This window comes from Mauremys mutica, unplaced genomic scaffold (genome assembly GCF_020497125.1).
Source record: "Mauremys mutica isolate MM-2020 ecotype Southern unplaced genomic scaffold, ASM2049712v1 Super-Scaffold_100186, whole genome shotgun sequence".
In the NCBI taxonomy this organism is placed as follows: domain Eukaryota; kingdom Metazoa; phylum Chordata; order Testudines; family Geoemydidae; genus Mauremys; species Mauremys mutica.
The window spans coordinates 228,496-247,069 of NW_025423282.1; the positions used below are offsets into that span (position 1 = coordinate 228,496).

The 18,574-nt window shown below is 46.2% G+C and overlaps 1 pseudogene; it reads left to right on the top strand.

Annotated features, from left to right (window-relative positions):
• Positions 1 to 18,574, top strand: part of LOC123359745 — a 57,971-nt pseudogene that overhangs the window by 21,429 nt on the left and 17,968 nt on the right.

Here is an 18,574-nt window from a genome sequence, read left to right on the forward strand (position 1 = left end):
TTTTCTCTACAGTTCGTATAGCCATAGTCACCAGCAGTTGCAGTATCTCCATCAGGCAGGTCCACATGTACCACAGACTGGGGAGGAGCCTCAGGCTTTGGAAGAAACCGTAACTTCCAATGAAACTGAAGGAGGAGATGAGGCCGCTTTCCCTGCTGTCCCAGTAAGTCATGAGCCAGAAGTTCATGTAAAAATGTTTGCGAAAAGGAAAAGCCGGTACAAGTGTTCAATGTTGGGGTGGGTTGTTAACACACTGCTCATATTTCCTGCAATAGGCTTTTCAGACTTGCACGTGCAGCTTTGAAAGATGCAGAAGGGAGCTCTCTTGTTTGCCATGCTCTAATTAGAGTCTCTTAGTTAAATAACTATGAAAGCTTTGTAGAGATTCAACTCTTAGGAATTTACTCCAACTTTCTACAGAAAGTCTTGCCACTCCCCTGTTGCATTTATGTGTAGTATGAAGTGACACGTTGTTGTGATGTTAGAGAACAGCACGCTAATACTCAGAAGCTACTTTCTTCTGCACAAGGAAATAGCAACAACCTCCAAACGGACTTTTTCCTGAAATCGCCTTTGCACAGCAAGTTTCTATAAAAGGAAGCGTACTACAGAACTGCTCCCCACCAAGACAGTCAGGCCTTTGGGGAGCCTTCTCTCCCTTGGAGCAGACTTGTTCAGGGCAAGAAGCTCCCATGGCTTCACTTCCTGGGTCTCTCCTTGGAGCATTCAGCATATGCCCCTCCGTGCGCTTCCCACAGCGAGCCCGCCCTAGTGGGGTCCTGGGGAAGCCACAGGGTCCTGCACCCCCACTTTGCAGTCAGACGTGACTCTCAGCCAGCCAGTAACACAGAGGTTTATTCGATGACAGGAACACGGTCTAAAACAGAGCTTGGTACAGAGAACCGGACCCCTCAGCTGGGTCCATTCTGGGGGGCAGTGAGCCAGACCCCCACGTTTGCACTTCACTCCTCATCCCCAGCCAGCTCCAGACTGAAAACCCCTCCAGCCCCACCTTCTTTCCCGGGCCAGGAGGTCACCTGACCTCTTTGTTCTCCCACACCTTTAGCATCCCCTTGCAGGGGGGAAGGGCCTGGCCATTAGTTGCTAGGTGACAGAGTGCCAGGCATTTAGGTGCACTGGCCCCTTGCTCTGCAGCAATCACACCCCCTTATTCTACCACCTAGATATTAAGAACTGCATAGGGGACACTGAGGCACCAACACAGTATTCAGAGCAAACATTAAGAACATTAAGAACATAAGAACGGCTGTACCGGGTCAGACCAAAGGTCCATCTAGCCCAGTATCTGTCTACCGACAGTGGCCAATGCCAGGTGCCCCAGAGGGAGTAAACCTAACAGGCAATGATCAAGTGATCTCTCTCCTGCCAACCATCTCCATCCTCTGACGAACAGAGGCTAGGGACACCATTCTTACCCATCCTAACTAATAGCCATTTATGGACTTAGTCACCATGAATTTATCCAGTCCCCTTTTAAACGTTGTTATAGTCCTAGCCTTCACAACCTCCCCAGGTAAGGCGTTCCACAAGTTGACTGTGCGCTGTGTGAAGAAGAACTTCCTTTTATTTGTTTTAAACCTGCTGCCTATTAATTTCATTTGGTGACCCCTAGTTCCTGTATTATGGGAATAAGTAAATAACTTTTCCTTATCCACTTTCTCAACATCACTCATGATTTTATATACATCTATCATATCCCCCTTAGTCTTCTCTTTTCCAAGCTGAAGAGTCCTAGCCTCTTTAATCTTTCCTCGTATGGGACCCTCTCTAAACCCCTAATCATTTTAGTTGCCCTTTTCTGAACCTTTTCTAGTGCTAGAATATCTTTCTTTAAGGTGAGGAGACCACATCTGTACACAGTATTCGAGATGTGGGTGTACCATGGATTTATATAAGGGCAATAATATATTCTCAGTCTTATTCTCTATACTCTTTTTAATGATTACTAACATCCTGTTTGCTTTTTTGACCGCCTCTGCACACTTCATGGACATCTTCAGAGAATTATCCACGATGACTCCAAGATCTTTTTCCTGACTCGTTGTAGCTAAATTAGCCCCCATCATGTTGTATGTATAGTTGGGGTTATTTTTTCCAATGTGCATTACTTTACATTTATCCACATTAAATTTCATTTGCCATTTTGTTGCCCAATCACTTAGTTTTGTGAGATCTTTTTGAAGTTCTTCACAATCTGCTTTGGTCTTAACTATCTTGAGCAGTTTAGTATCATCTGCAAACTTTGCCACCTCACTGTTTACCCCTTTCTCCAGATCATTTATGAATAAATTGAATAGGATTGGTCCGAGGACTGACCCTTGGGGAACACCACTAGTTACCCCTCTCCATTCTGAGAATTTACCATTAATTCCTACCCTTTGTTCCCTGTCCTTTAACCAGTTCTCAATCCATGAAAGGACCTTCCCTTTTATCCCATGACAGCTTAATTTACGTAAGAGCCTTTGGTGAGGGACCTTGTCAAAGGCTTTCTGGAAATCTAAGTACACTATGTCCACCGGATCCCCCTTGTCCACATGTTTGTTGACCCCTTCAAAGAACTCTAATAGATTAGTAAGACACGATTTCCCTTTACAGAAACCATGTTGACTATTGCTCAAGAGTTTGTTTTCCTATGTGTCTGACAATTTTATTCTTAACTATTGTTTCGACTAATTTGCCCGGTACCGACGTTAGACTTAATGGTCTGTAATTGCCGGGATCACCTCTAGAGCCCTTTTTAAATATTGGCGTTACATTAGCTAACTTCCAGTCATTGGGTACCGATGCCGATTTAAAGGACAGGTTACAAACCTTAGTTAATAGTTCCGCAACTTCACATTTGAGTTCTTTCAGAACTCTTGGGTGAATGCCATCTGGTCCCGGTGACTTGTTAATGTTGAGTTTATCAATCAATTCCAAAACCTCCTCTAGTGACACTTTAATCTGTGACAGTTCCTCAGATTTGTCACCTACAAAGCCAGCTCAGGTTTGGGAATCTCCCTAACATCCTCAGCCGTGAAGACTGAAGCAAAGAATCCATTTAGTTTATCCACAATGACTTTATCGTCTTTAAGCGCTCCTTTTGTATTTCGATCATCAAGGGTCCCCACTGGTTGTTTAGCATGCTTCCTGCTTCTGATGTACTTAAAAAAACATTTTGTTATTACCTTTGGAGTTTTTGGCTAACCGTTCTTGAAACTCCTCTTTGGCTTTTCTTATTACACTCTTGCACTTAAGTTGGCAGTGTTTGTGCTCCTTTCTATTTGCCTCACTAGGATTTGACTTCCACTTTTTAAAGGAAGTCTTTTTATCTCTCACTGCTTCTTTTACATGGTTGTTAAGCCACGGTGGCTCTCTTTTAGTTCTTTTACTGTTTTTCTTTATTTGGGGTATACATTGAAGTTGGGCCTTTATTATGGTGTCTTTAAAAAGGGCCCATGCAACTTGCAGGGATTTCACTTTAGTCACTGTACCTTTTAACTTTTGTCTAACTAATCCCCTCATTTTTGTATAGTTCCCGCTTTTGAAATTAAATGCCACAGTGTTGGGCAGTTGAGGTGTTCTTCCCACCACAGGGATGTTGAATGCTTTTGTATTATGCTCACTATTTCCAAGCAGTCCTCCTATAGTTACCTCTTGGACCAGCTCCTGCGCTCCACTCAGGATTAAATCTAGAGTTGCCTCTCCCCTTGTGGGTTCCCGTACCAGCTGCTCCATGAAGCAGTCATTTAAAGTATCGAGAAATTTTATCTCTGCATTTCGTCCTGAAGTGAAATGTTCCCAGTCAATACGGGGATAATTGAAATCCCCCACTATTATTGGGTTCTTAATTTTGATAGCCTCTCTAATTTCCCTTAGCATTTCATCATCACTATTACTGTCCTGGTCAGGTGGTCGATAATAGATCCCTAATGTTATATTTTTACTAGAGCATGAAATTTCTATCCATAGAGATTCTATGGAACATGTGGATTTGCTTAAGATTTTACTTCATTTGAATCTACACTTTCTTTCACATATAGTGCCACTCCTCCCCCTGCACGACCTGTTCTGTCCTTCCGATATATTTTGTACCCCCGAATGATTGTGTCCCATTGATTGCTCTCAGTCCACCAGGATTCTGTGATGCCTATTATATCAATATCCTCCTTTATCACAAGGCACTCTAGTTCACCCATCTTATTATTTAGACTTCTAGCATTTGTGTACAAGCACTTTTAAAAGTGTCCCTGTTTATTTGTCTGCCCTTTTCTGATGTGCCAGATTCTTTTTTATGTGACTGTTTATCATCTGATCCAGCCCTTACTTTTATCCTCTTCCGTCCTCTGCTCCTGACTATAACCTGGAGATTCTCTATCATCAGACTCTCCCCTAAGAGAAGTCTGTGTCCGATCCACACGCTCCTCTGCAGCAGTCAGCTTTCCCCCATCTCCTAGTTTAAAAACTGCTCTACAACCTTTTTAATGTTTAGTGCCAGCAGTCTGGTTCCACTTTGGTTTAGGTGGAGCCCATCTCTCCTGTATAGGCTCCTCCCATCCCAGAAGTTTCCCCAGTTCCTAATGAACGTGAACCCCTCCTCTCTACACCATTGTCTCATCCACGCATTAAGACTCTGAAGCTCTGCCTGCCTACCTGGCCCTGCGCGTGGAACTGGGAGCATTTCTGAGAATGCCACTATAGAGGTCCTGGATTTCAATCTCTTCCCTAGCAGCCTAAATTTGGCCTCCAGGACATCTCTCCTACCCTTCCCTATGTCATTGGTACCTACATGTACCACGACCACCGGCTCCTCCCCAGCACTACATTCCCAGTTCGTCACACCTCCAAACGGACATTTTCCTGAATTCGCCTTTGCACAGCAAGTTTCTATAAAAGGAAATGTACTACAGTATGTGAATCCTTTTGTAAGCACAGTTATTGCCCAAACTAAGACCAATCCAAAATGAAAAGTTTTCAATTCTGCAAGTAAAATGACAGACTTGAGCCTCCAGTCTAAGTTGTGAAGCCTCTTTGGTGTCTGCTCTTGAAGAATCATCCTTTTATCAGTCTACTTGCTTTTCCAATTCCTGTTGTAGATTTAGACTAAACCAAACGGAATGTGCTAAAAACAGTCAGTCAGTATTTAGCTGTCTGGACTGGAGTTCAGGCATAAACCTGTTTCAGTGCTGACAGTTGTGAATTCAACCGTCCTGTCTTCCAGAATTTTTTCGCCACCGCCATTTGATATAATGAATTTCGCAAACATAGATTTGGGGTATAAATTGGTATCTTCAGTGTTTAAATGCCAGAAGAGAAGGAAAAAACTCAGGATTATGTTTCAGCAGCCATACGTTAGTCCCTTCCTCTGTTCTGGGCTCAACCTATGACCTTTGCTCAGCGTTCTTGGAAGAAGACATTCGTTAGCAACTTAGATACACTATTCTACTTCCTTTTCAGACTCAGAATCATGAGCGTTTAGCAGGAATGTGTGCATCCCATTTTCCCTTTCCCCCGCCCCCCCCTCCCATATGTTTGCCTGTAATTATTATTGGGTTATTTCTCATGTTCAGCCAACTATTTTGTATTACCTTTTCTTTCATATTTCTTCTTTCTTCACTTGCAGTACTTAACGGCAGCGCTGCAGCTCTTTAGTGTAGACACTACCTACACCAACTGTCCATCTCCCTGAGAGGTGGTAGCTAAGTCGATGGAGGAATTCTTCCATTGACCTAGTGCTGTTTACGGTGCGGGAGGTAATCTTAACTATGCCACTCGGAGGGTGTGGATTTTTCACACCCCAGCGTGAAGCAGTTAAGCCAACTTAATTTTCTAGTGTAGACCAGGCCTCATTCTCCAGCCCAAAGTTACACAGCTGTGTGCTAAGGCAGGGAGCTTAGAGATCAGAGGGGCATGCAGACACTCCCACCAGACCCGTTTCTGTGTCTCTCACCGGAAACACCACACTCGCAATCCCCCCACCCTGAGTCCTTTTTAGTCACGTAATGTCCCTTGGATCTCTAGGCTCCAAGCCTTGGCAAAATAGGGGTGTAACTTGGGCTGGAACCTGACGTATGCCATTGTCTTGGAATTGCCCCCCATGTGTGGGTTTGGAAGGTTGTTCTATCTAGGGCCATGGTGCTGCTTTTTCTGAAAGTCTCTAATGACCCTGTATGTGGTAACTTTACCTCACTAAGCATGTCACATACAGTAATCTGTAAAATGATTACATTGCAGTTCCATGTCTGCCACAGGAAGCTAAAGCCCAGCTGCCATCAGAAAGCTTCTGACTCTACTGCTTACTATGCAGTAGTAGTGTTTGCAGATTCAGTGTAATGAAGAACTGCTTCTGCCCAAGACAGGGTTAATATAGTTTGTAAATCTGGAATTCAGCAAAACCTTTTCTGTGAGCAGTGTGGCCCAGTTCCAGGCCTCTTGTTCTGAGTCCCCGTCAGGGGCCCTAACCACTGACCATCATTCCTCTCCTCAGTAACCAGGCAGTATTGAACAGGAAGTGTCATGACATTTGTGAGCTCCGCGACACGAAGTGAATGGCCTGCCACGAAGGCATCACAGGCTTTGGGTCCTGCTACAGTTCAGTTGGCAGAAAGGGGAGCAGGTTCCGTAACCACCAGGAGGATTTTAGGACAGGATATCTCGGATCTTGTCACTGGCGAAAGCAGTTCCCTTTAACTCTGCTGCTGAGCCTCGTTGCCTGAGTGATGTTCACTGGGTACACAGAGATGTCTTCCATTTTTCTCTTGGGATGCCCAGCTTTAGGGCAGACGTCTGTTTCAAGTACTTTGAGCAGGGGCGGCTCTAGACACCAGCGCGCCAAGCAGGCGCGTGGGGCGGCCCTTTCCCGGGGGGCGGCATTTGGCTCCGGTGGACCTGCCGCAGGCATGAGTGCGGCGGGTGCCGTGGTCCCGCGGCTCCGGTTGAGCTCCCGCAGGGATGCCTGCGGCAGGTCAACCGGAGCCCGGGAGGAGCGGACCTGCCGCAGGCATGCCTGCGGGAGCTCAACCGGAGCCGCGGGACCACGGCACCCGCCGCACTCATGCCTGCGGCAGGTCCGCTCGTCCCGGGCTCCGGTTGACCTGCCGCAGGCATCCCTGCGGGAGCTCAACCGGAGCCGCGGGAAGAGGGGACCCGCCGCGGGACCGGGGAAGGGCGGCGCAGCGCACCGCGCTGCTTGGGGCAGCCTGATTTCTAGAGCCGCCCCTGACTTTGAGGTGTTGCACATGTGCATACTTCTGGTTGTATGGCATGGCAAAAGTGTTAATCCATTTCATTTCGTAGTTTGCCATATTAGTGCTGATGTGGCTCTGCAGGTTTGGAGCATGACAACTCATTGCTTGAAACATGCAACCAAATTCCATTTGATGACCGTTACTATGGTCTCTGGTGGCATGGAATAAACTAGTGTTTTTATTTTCTTCTGACATTCCTCACAAAGTAATAAACTTAGTTACTAATGAGATACACTTTGCTTTAGTTTGTATGCTTTTAGCAGTAGCCTTGGGTATTAGCATTTGCCTTATTGACAAAAAGGAGCATTGTCCAAGACACCTTAGTAATCTTTCTAAAAATGCCAATGGCTCCTTTTTTTCATCTATCACGGAAGCCAGGAAGCGCACTCAGTTTAATATCTCTTGATTAAAAATGAGCGGTTTTGGAGAGTGTACCAGTATAGTTCGTTTCTCATTTCGCTATCCCTTAATACTCTCCCAAATGCATTGCCTATTAATTACAGGGTATAAGGAGTAAAAGATGCATTTTTCAGATACTTCACTGTAGATCTCCTATTTATACATAAAACACTTCATACATAGTGACTAGAGGATGGTAGGAATATAGTGCTATAGATAACTATTGTTTCAGTGATTTTGCATTTGAAATTATTATGGGAATGTAACTCCTTTTGGGGGGGAACAGTCCTGTACAGACTTGAAACACTCGTGGCTTTTTTTCTCCATGTGTTCTTTACTTAACGATCTTAATCTGTAACTCCTATTACACAGAGGTGTATTAAGTCAAGCTATAAACTTAGCACTACTATTCAAATGAATGTAAACTAGGGTTTCCAGTCTTGGATGTATCTAGCTACGCTTTGTTCTGCACATTTAGACTCAAATTTCAGTTTTCAGGGACTATAGATGATGTGTTTGACTTTGGCCTATTTCGTTAATGTCACTTGAGCTGTGAAAGAACTGACCTTGTGTCATGGAGTCCCCGGGCGATGCTCTGGAACTGCTCCCCACAAAGCCAGGCAGGACTCTGGGGAGCCTCCTCTCCCTTGGAGCAGACTGTCTTCAGGGCAAGAAGCTCACACGGCTTCACCTCCTGGGTCTCTCCTTGGAGCATTCAGCATCCTCTGCCCCTCCGTGCGCTTCCCACAGCGAGTCTGCCCAGGCAGGGTCCTGGGGAAGCCAGAGGGTCCTGCACCCCCACTTCACAGTCAGACGTGACTCTCAGACAGCCCATGAAACAGAGGTTTATTAGATGACAGGAACATGGTACATGGAACATGGTACAGCAAACGGGACCCCTCAGCCGGGTCCATTCTGGGGCCCAGCAAGCCAGACAACCCCATCTGCACTCACTTCCCGTCCCCAGCCAGCTCCAAACTGAAACTCCCTCCAGCCCCTCCTTTCTGGCCTTTGTCTCTTTCCTGGGCCAGGAGGTCACCTGATCTTTTTGTTCACCTTTAGCATCCCTTTGCAAGTGGGGAAGGGCCCTGGTCATTTATTGCTAAGAGACAGACTGTTGGTGATTTATGCACACTGGAGACTTAAGAAATGCCTAGGGGAAACTGAGGCACCCACACAGTATTCAGAGGAAACGTTAAGAACAGTCCCACTTCGTCACACCATGCAATGGTAGATGTTTGTAGGAAAAGCAGAAATGATGCAAGATTGGTGTATCCCATTCTAGTAATCCTTTTTCTTATGACAGCTCAATTCACCTTTTGCTGGTGACCGAAATGTAATTATGATCTTTTCAGTGTTTAACTTCTTTCTGAAATGAAGCTATCCATTTCCTCTTTCCTAAGGAAATTTCACAAAGAATATATGTACACCCCTTCCGGTTGGTAAGAGTTGGACTCTCCCATATTACACACAGCGAATGTAAAACAATCGTTTATGATCGCTCAAGTTTTTGAAGGATTAGATTTAATGCTCTTGTTTCAATTAATTTTGCCCATGCCCTCCAGATCCAGACTGTGAAACTCCAACAGTATTTAGTTCAGCAGAGACTACAGCAAACTTGGTAAACTTTAGTCACTGTTTGGATTAGGCTTCCTAGAGACACATAACATCCTTCAAAGAACTTGGCCCTGGAAGCAAGCTTAGGCCTGGTTTACACTACTCTGTTATTTCGAAAAAATGATTCCGTCCACATGACCAAATGGTTTTTTTCAATTTAAAGGGCTCTTTAATTCAATTTCTGTACTCCACCTCAGCAAGTGGTGCAGCACTTAAATTGAGATCGCAATCACGGGTTAAAGGTATTGTGGACACAATTCGACATTATTGGCCTCAGCTATCCCAGGATGCTCCCTCGTAACCGCTCTGGACGATACTCTCAACTCCAGTGCACTAGCCAGGTGGACAGGAAAAGCCATGGGAACTTTTTTGAATTTAATTTCCTGTTTGGTCACCAGCAGCACATGTGTCCATCAGCACAGTCCACCATCACAAGAGATCACGCAGTCCCGGATTCGCAGACAAGCTCCAGCGTGGTCCAAACGGGAGGTACTGAATCTCATCGCATGATGGGGAGCTGAGTCTGTTATGGCAGAACTACTTTCCAAAAAAAGGAACACAAATACCTACGCTAAAGTCTCCAGGGCCATGATGGAAAGAGGCTACTCCAGGGAGACAGAGCAGTGTCGTACAAAAATCAAGGAGTTCAGGCAAGCATACCAAAAAACCAGGGAGGCAAACGGGCGCTCTGGGTCACAGCCCCATACATTCTGCTTTTACTGTGAGCTCCATGCAATTATGGGGGGTGATGCCACCACTACCCCACCACTGTCCGTGGACACCCACAAGGTGGGAGTTGCACGGAGTGAGGAGGAAGAGACATTGCGGGATGAAGAGAACGGTGCACAGGTGGCAAGTGAGGAATCCGTTTTCCCCCTAGCCAGGAACTAATCTTAACGCTGGATCCAATAGCCTCCCCTCACTCCCAAGGCAGGCTCCTGTTCCATGACCCTGGAGAAGTACTTCTGGTGAGTGAGAGCCTGATCAGAGCCACGTGGCAGGGGGTGGCTGGGGGTGGTGGTTGTTGTGTGAAGTGAACATCCCAGAGAGCCCGCAGCCCCTCCTTTTATATGGCGAACCCACCAGGCATTGCTTGGTATGGGAAAGGGGGCCCAGCAGTGTGAAAGCATTGAAATGAACGTAGAAGAAGCAGAACCCTGCGTGCCCCTAGGCTGCCTGCAAGCTGAATTCTGTTGCCCGGTCGTGTGTGATGGCTTCCTCATACCAAAGTGCCCCCTTTGTTCTCTGCAATGTATTTTTTAAAGTACTACCCTCCCTTTTTCTCCTCTCGCAGGGGCCACATTGAAACATTTGCACCTATCTACTCCATCCCAGAGGTTGGTCCAGATTAGAAGATGAGAAAAAAACGAACTCGGGGCAACATGTTCGCTGAGCTCATGCAGTCCTCCCGCACTGATAGGGCCCAGCTGAATGCGTGGAGGCAAACAATTGTGGAGTCCGATATGGCATTACAGGCACACAGAGAGGATGGACGCGTGCGATGAGAGCAGGCAGGACGCTATGCTCAAGCTCATGGGGGAGCAAACTGACATGCCCCGCTGTATGATGGATCTAATGCAGGAAAGGCAGCAACACTGCAGACTGCCACTGCAGCCCCTGTATAACCACCCTCCCTCCTCCCCAAGTTCCATAGCCTCCTCACCCAGACACCCAAGAACATGTGGGGGGAGGCTACGGTGACCCACACACTCACTCCCAGAGGATCGCCCACGCACCAGAAAGCTGGGATATGCGAACTTTTGATTTGGTTTCTGGACTTCAATACATTGTGCATCAAATAAAGAACAGTTTTTAAACAATTTTGACTTTAGTTCCTTTCTCTCATATAATATATATACACATATGGTGTAGGTAACTTCAAGAGAAACAAACACAACTGTCACACTGTACCCTGGCCAGTCATGAAACTGGCTTTCAAAGCTTCTCTGAGGCGCAGCGCTTCCTGGTGTGCTCTTCTAATCGCTCTGTTGTCTGGCCGTGCGAAATTGGCAGCCAGACGAGTTGCCTCAACCTCCCACCCTGCTATAGAAGTCTCCCTCTTACTCTCATAGATATTGTGGAGCACACAATAAGCAGCAATTACAATTGGAATATTGGTTGTGCTGAGATCTAACTGAGTCAGTAAAAGCAGCAAAGAGTCCTGTGGCAACTTATAGACTAACAGACGTATTGGAGCAGGAGCTTTCGTGGGTGAATACCCACTTCATTGGATGCATCCACGTGAATACCCACGAAAGCTCATGCTCCAATACGTCTGTTAGTCTATAAGGTGCCACAGGACTCTGCTGCTTTTACAGATCCAGACTAACACGGCTACCCCTCTGATACAAGTCAGTAAACTGCGCCAGCACCCTTTCAAACGTCCAAAAGCACACTCTACCACCATTCTGCACTTGCTCAGCCTATAGTTGAACTGCTCCTTACTACTGTCCAGGGTTCCTGTGTACGGCTTCATGAGCCATGGCATTAAGGGGTAGGCTGGGTCCCTGAGGATAACTGTAGGCATTTCAACATCCCCAACAGTAATTTTCTGGTTTAGAAAGTAAGTCCCTTCCTGCAGCTGTTCAAACAGACCAGAGTTCCTGAAGATGCGAGCATCATGCACCAATCCCGGCCATCCCACGTTGATGTTGGTGAAACGTCCCTTGTGATCCACCAGTGCTTGCAGCACCATGGAAAAGTATCCCTTGCAGTTTATGTACTGGTCACCCCAGTGTCCCGGGGCCAAGATGGGGATATGCAGTCCATCTATCGCCCCGCCACAGTTAGGGAACCCCAGCGCATTAAAGCCATCCACAGTGGCCTGCACATTTTCCAAAGTCACTACCCTTGATAGCAGCTGCTCAATGACTGCGTTGGCTATTTGCAGCACAACAGCCCCTACAGTAGCTTTGCCTACTCCAAACTGATTCCTGACTGACTGGTTGCTGTCGGGTGTTGCAAGCTTCCACAGTGCTATGGCCACTCACTTCTCAACGGTCAGGGCTGCTCTCATTTTGATGTCTTTGTGCTTCAGGGCAGGGGACAGCAAGTCACAAAGTTCCATGAAAGTGGCCCTACGCATACAAAAGTTTCGCAGCCACTGGGAATCTTCCCAGACCCACAACACTATGCGGTCCCACCAGTCTGTGCTTGTTTCCTGGGCCCAGAATCGGCGTTCCATGGCATGAACCTGGCCTAATGCCACCATGATCTCCCAATCGCCACATGCCGTGCATCTAGGAATGTCTGTGTCCATGTCCTCATCAGTATAGTAATTGCACTGTCATTGCTTCCTCGCCCAGTTTTGCAGGTACTGAACATACTGCTGGATAATGCACGAGGTATTTACAATGGTTAAAACTGCAGCAGAGATCTGAGTGGGCTCTATGTTTGCTGCACAATGGCGCCTGCACGGGTAATCCTTGAAAAAGGGTGCGAAATGAGCTGTTTGATTCAAGATGGCCAATAAAAGGTGGTAAATGGTTGTCTTCTGTAGCTTCCATGGGAGGCGAGGACAGCTTCCGCCTCTTTCTCCAGATTGTCTATGAGGCTCCGTTCACGATGGGCGAGTAACAGCAGGGAATGGTTGCCTTCAGTAGCTTCCACAGGAGCCCAGGACCGACAACATGGAAAAAGCGGCGAGAGCAGAGTTTGCGGCGGAAGCTGTGTGGCTCTGTTCATGATGGCCAAGAAATGGCGGGAAATGGTTAGATGAAAGAGGAGAGGACATTCAAAGTGGATTCGACATACCAGGAGACAGGCGGTGTATTGTGCTGCACTGTCGGCTGGCAGCATGGCATCTGCCGTAGCTTTCACAGAGGGAGGAGCGAGTGACGGCACACACCCAGAAAAACCCGCAAGAATATTTTTGCCCCATCATGCACTGGGAGATTAACCCACAATTCCAATGGGCAGCAGAGACTGCAGGAACTGTGAGATAGCTACCCCAGTGCAACGCTCCTCCATTCGATGCTGGCCTCGGTACTGTGGATGCACTCTGCCGAATTCACGTGCTTTAGTGGGGACACATAACATCGAATGTGTGAGCTTGATTCAGGAAATTAAAATAAAATAACTTTGAATTTCATACTGTAGACATACCCTTAGTGTAGATGCTCAGGGGTGGTTTTTAGGAGGAAGGAATAATAGTTCCATTTCTATTTCACATTTCTCCCACTCCCCACCCATTCCAGCTACATAGTGAATGCTTGGCTCTGAAGGGGATCCTGTGGAAATGTGACCTCATTACAGTATCATTGTAAAGTGGGTCTTTAAATCAGTGCACAGTGCTTATCAAGTATAAACACATCCTGGTGGTGGCTTTTACAGTCTGAATTTTGTTTGTAAGAGTTCTGCTCCACGTCTGTCTTCACACTTTTGTGGGGAGAAGGGAGGTGGAAAACCATCTATGTTCTTTGTAAAGCCCTGAATCTCCCCACTCCTAATTCTGTTTTATGTACTACTCTTCAAGTCTCACACCAGTGTATGCTAGCCTTCAGAGACAGGACTGGACCAGACCTTGCCTTTGAAATCAGTCAGTTTGTTAATGGGCTTGGAGAAGCTACTGTTTAGTAAAACAAGGTGTTTTTTCTTCTCTACCCCACACCCCTGCAGCTTGCTGGTCCAGAGATCAGGTACAGGAACTCATCACTTAAAGTCGTCCCAGTTAACGTTGTTTCGTTGCTGATCAATTAGGGAACATACTTGTTTAAAGTTGTGCAATGCTCCAATCTAACATCCTTTGGCAGCTGCCTGCTTTGTCCACTGCTTGCAGGAAGAGCAGCCCGTTACCAGTAGCTGGTGGGTAGTTGGAACCAGGGTGCCCAGCACCCTCCCCCAATCAGCTCCTCGCTCCCCTAAGTTCCCTGTGTAGCAGCCACCCAGAAGGCTATCAGTTACCGGCAGTTCAGCTGTCCCTCCCCAACTGCCATGTGCTGCTCCTGCCCTCTGCCTTGGAGCTGCTGCTGGAGAAAAAACAAGTTCTCACTCTCTGGGTGCAGCAACTCAGATACTTTATTCTCTCTAAAAGCAGCAAAGAGTCCTGTGGCACCTTATAGACTAACAGACGTATTGGAGCATGAGCTTTCATGGGTGAATACCCACTTCATTGGATGCATGCGTCTGATGAAGTGGGTATTCACCCATGAAAGCTCATGCTCCAATACGTCTGTTAGTCTATAAGGTGCCACAGGGCTCTTTGCTGCTTTTACAGATCCAGACTAACGCAGCGACCCTTCTGATCCTTTATTTTCTCTAGCAATTGCATAGAGGGAGAGAGCTAAACAGGTCTCTCTCCAGGTAAACAATTCAGCAAGCATGTATACCTTTGTTACAGACAACAATGAGCAACAGCTGCAGTTTGTTTAGACATAGGTCATCCTGATATCTTATTTTTCTCACTTCTATTTAGCCTCTAGTCTACATTCCATACTTATCTAACACAAGGCCGCAACAACTTCTCCCACAGTTCTTTCCCCCTCGCCTCACACAATCCTCACTTCTACAAATCTCGCATTAGTAGGGTTACAGCTTAGCCTAACTCTTGCTCAGAGAGGGGACTGTTTGCATTGAAATCCCCTTCAAATCCCTGTCAGTTCTTGCTCTACTTCCACACTGCTCCCCGAGATTCCTGCTTGCTGTGCGGAGGGGGCGGGAGGAAGAGGGGGGCTAATGTCATGGTGTCCCCCCCCTGCTCCTGCACCCCATCTTCCATAGAGCAGGGTGGGGACAGGACAGGGCTTTGCTGGCAGCAGCTGTGGTTTCAACAAGCTGATCTAATTAACAAGGCAGTGTACTTAAAAGGGAAATGTGCATCTCTCTCTCCCCTCCCTCCATCCCTGCTGCCTTGTAGAGTGTCAGAGTTAATCCTTGAGGGCTCAGCCAATTTCTCAGTAAGGCATTCCCTGGGAAATATCCCACCCTCTGCCTCCTCCACCTCAACCAAGCTTCACAGTCATCATCACTGTGAACCAGTATTAAATTGTTGGTTTAAAACTTATACTCTGTGTATATTGTGGCAGAGCTCTGACCTTGCTCCCGTGGGTCCTGCGCTTCTAGGCAGTTTATGCTGCCTCAGTGGCTCACTGTGACCCTCCACGTAGCCCTTCTCACTCTAGGGCCCGGGTTACAGTCTACTGAGCCCTGTTCATCATAGGCTGCAAGGAGATTGGTGAGAGAACTCCCACAGTCTCTGTTCAGCCTCCTGTCCTGACAGGGACCTGACTTCCCCTCCCAGGAGCTGTTCCTGTAGTGGTGGGTTGGGGGGAACCCGGGCCCACCCTCTACTCCGGGTTCCAGCCCAGGGACCCTAATGGTAGCAGTTGTTGGCAGCCAACCTTTCACTGCTAGAGTTGCTACATTTCCCTGGGCCACTTCCCCAAAGCTCTCCTGTTTCTCCCTTCTTCACTCTTACGTTAGGGCTTCTTTAACGATGGTTTGGGGGTGTCTTCAGTAACCAGCCCTTCAGCCGCACTTCCTCTCCTCTGGCTCCCTGGCTCCCCTGCCTGACTGGAGTGAGCCCTTTTTATAGTATCAGCAGGGCCTTAATTAGAGTCAGGTGGTCACATTAACTTAATGGGCTCACCCGACTCGTTACAGGTTAATTAGAGTCAGGTGTTCTCATTAGCCTGGAGCAACCCCTGCTCTGGTCAGTCAGGGAACAGAAAACTGTTAATCCAGTGGCCAGGATATCTGCCTTCTGCAATTCTGCTGTACCCAACTGGCCTGGGTCTATCACAATATATATATATAATATAGTCTTTTCTCCGGTGGAAAAAAGTTCCCTGGAACCTAACCCCCTCATTTACATTAACTCTTACGGGGAAATTGGATTCACTTAACATTGTTTTGCTTAAAGTCACATTTTTCAGGAATACAACTACAACATTAAGTGAGGAGTTACTGTATAGAAGACTACTCTGCACCTGGCAATGCAGAGAGCAATTGTGAACTGGCCTGACTCCAGTTAATTGCAGGGAGGGGGGTTAAGCAAACTGAAGAATCTTTGAGTATATTTTAGAAAATTAAAGAATAAGTAGAAGACTTTTGGGTTTCTGGCTCACACACCCTCCCCCGCTCCTTTCCCCCAGAAATCTTGTAGCTTCTCTACATTTTAAATACACTGTTTTGCTTTGAAATCTCTTCACGGTGGAGGTGTTATACCAATAAATACTAGCAGGATCTTATTAAAAGGGATAAGGCAAAGATGCCACATTTATTGTAAATACCATAACAAAACAAAAGACAACAGTAAACAACGTTGTTTTAATACTTATTTCTATTACTACTTATTCCTTATACACACACACACACATATATTCATCCACACAATCATTCATTCAGGTTTTGTATAGATGTTATAGTTACCAGCCTAGATGTTGCTCATGCCAAGTTACTGGCCAGGTATCTTGGTCATGAGGATGGAGCCGAGTCTGTGTCAGATGCATCTGATGCTCCTGGAGGCTGGCAGCAGAACCATAGACTCAAAGTCCTCAGTCTTTAGAGTCCAGTTTTATAGGAATTTATTCCTATGTCAGTTCATGAGAGTTGCTTCATCTTGCTGTTGCTAAATCAATCAGCAGGTGGCTGGCTCCATGTTGTCAGATGCTTTGTTTTTCCTTCCTTTGAGGTGTGGTGGGTGGATTCCAGTTTGCCCTCCGGGGGTCATCTGGTTGATCCCACTTGACACCTTCTTCAGCCGACACTGAATTCTTCAGACTGGTAACTCCCTAACCATTCATTCACATACATTCTCTATCTTAATTACATGTATTTCACTTTCTCTTTACCTTTTGGGGTGTTACCAATTTATGTGAGACTCCCTGTCTTTTAACAATCAAAGATAAAGTGAGATGAAAACTTACAGAGGGTGGGGGTCTCTATTTATACACTATAACAGCTACTGTTTTGGCTTACTTAGAGTTAATTAATGTTTAACAAGTTTTATACAAGGTATTTCTTTGAGCAGGCTTCACACAGACACAGCTGGTGGCTTGCAGGTTAGAATCACAAATTTACTTTTAACATAAACTTTTAGTCATAAGGCATCAATTAACAATGTCATTTTTCATATAAACCATGTTTAATATAAACCTACTTTAATATCCCTACAGAGGGAGAGGTTCTGTCTCACCTCAAGATTCCCAGAAGGTAATCTCAATCATAGACCATTAAGTCACATGTGACAATGAAAAGTTGAAAAATGAATGAAGGAAAACAAAAATAACCCTTTCTGCTCTAAAGAGGTGGTCTGCCTACCTATGTTCACAGGGTTGGGGCTAAAGCCTACTTGCTTTATGATGAGAGTAGTCCCGTTGACGTTGATAGTCTTACTTGAGTCAGCGAGGAAGCAGGATTTGGCCTGAACTGCATTAAATTTACATAATTTCCCCTCTGCCCCCCATCACACACACACACACACACACTCACTGTTGCTGGAATAATTTTTTTAAAAAGAAATTACACAGTACTGTAGCTGTGCGCTCAATTTAAACACTAGAAGGGAAGTGATATTGGTGATTACTCAATTGCTGCATGAATTCCTTCAGAATATATATGTGAACTCTCAGGATAGCATCCCTGTGTAGTGGACATATTGCGTTTGTTCATTTAATATTATAAGCCCTCGTGGAGATGGTGGAATTTTTTGCATAGTGTGTTATGATGTAAAATGCCATGTAGAATCCCAGCACAATACAAATATTGATATCATTGAAATCAAAATGGGGAGGGGGGGTCACTGGTCCATATTCTCTGCAGGATTTTAGGCTGGAATTGGACTCCTAATTCCTTTATGCTCCTCTGAGTATCTCACCCTAAATATATAGTTTTCCTATCAGACCCAGGTAGTATTTCAGAGATGTGGGTTTCTTGTTTTTTTGTTTTTGTTTTTTTTTTTAAATCAAAGTTGGCAGTGTATTGAAAACTCTCCTGGCTCTTTTGCAGGTGATGGAGAAATCTGCAGAGATCTCAACCTCCTCTTGTGTTAATAATGCTCCAGCAACAGTCTTTTCCTCCAGCGTGGCAACATCCACTCAAGACAATGTTACCACACCCATTCCCCCACAGACTGCAGTTCAGCCCATCCTGGAATCCCCTTCTTCTGCTAGGAGGCCAGGTAGAGTGTTAGATACAAAACTGTAAATTTCAGGTTCTACTCCTTCTCCCCCCACACGCTGATGAGTGCTTCGAGGTATTTCCATAGAATGTGGTTCACTTTGCTATGAACAGGGGCGGCTCTAGGAACTGCGCTGCCCCAAGCAGGGCGGCACGCCGCGGGGGGGCGCTCTGGCGGTCGCCGGTCCTGCGGT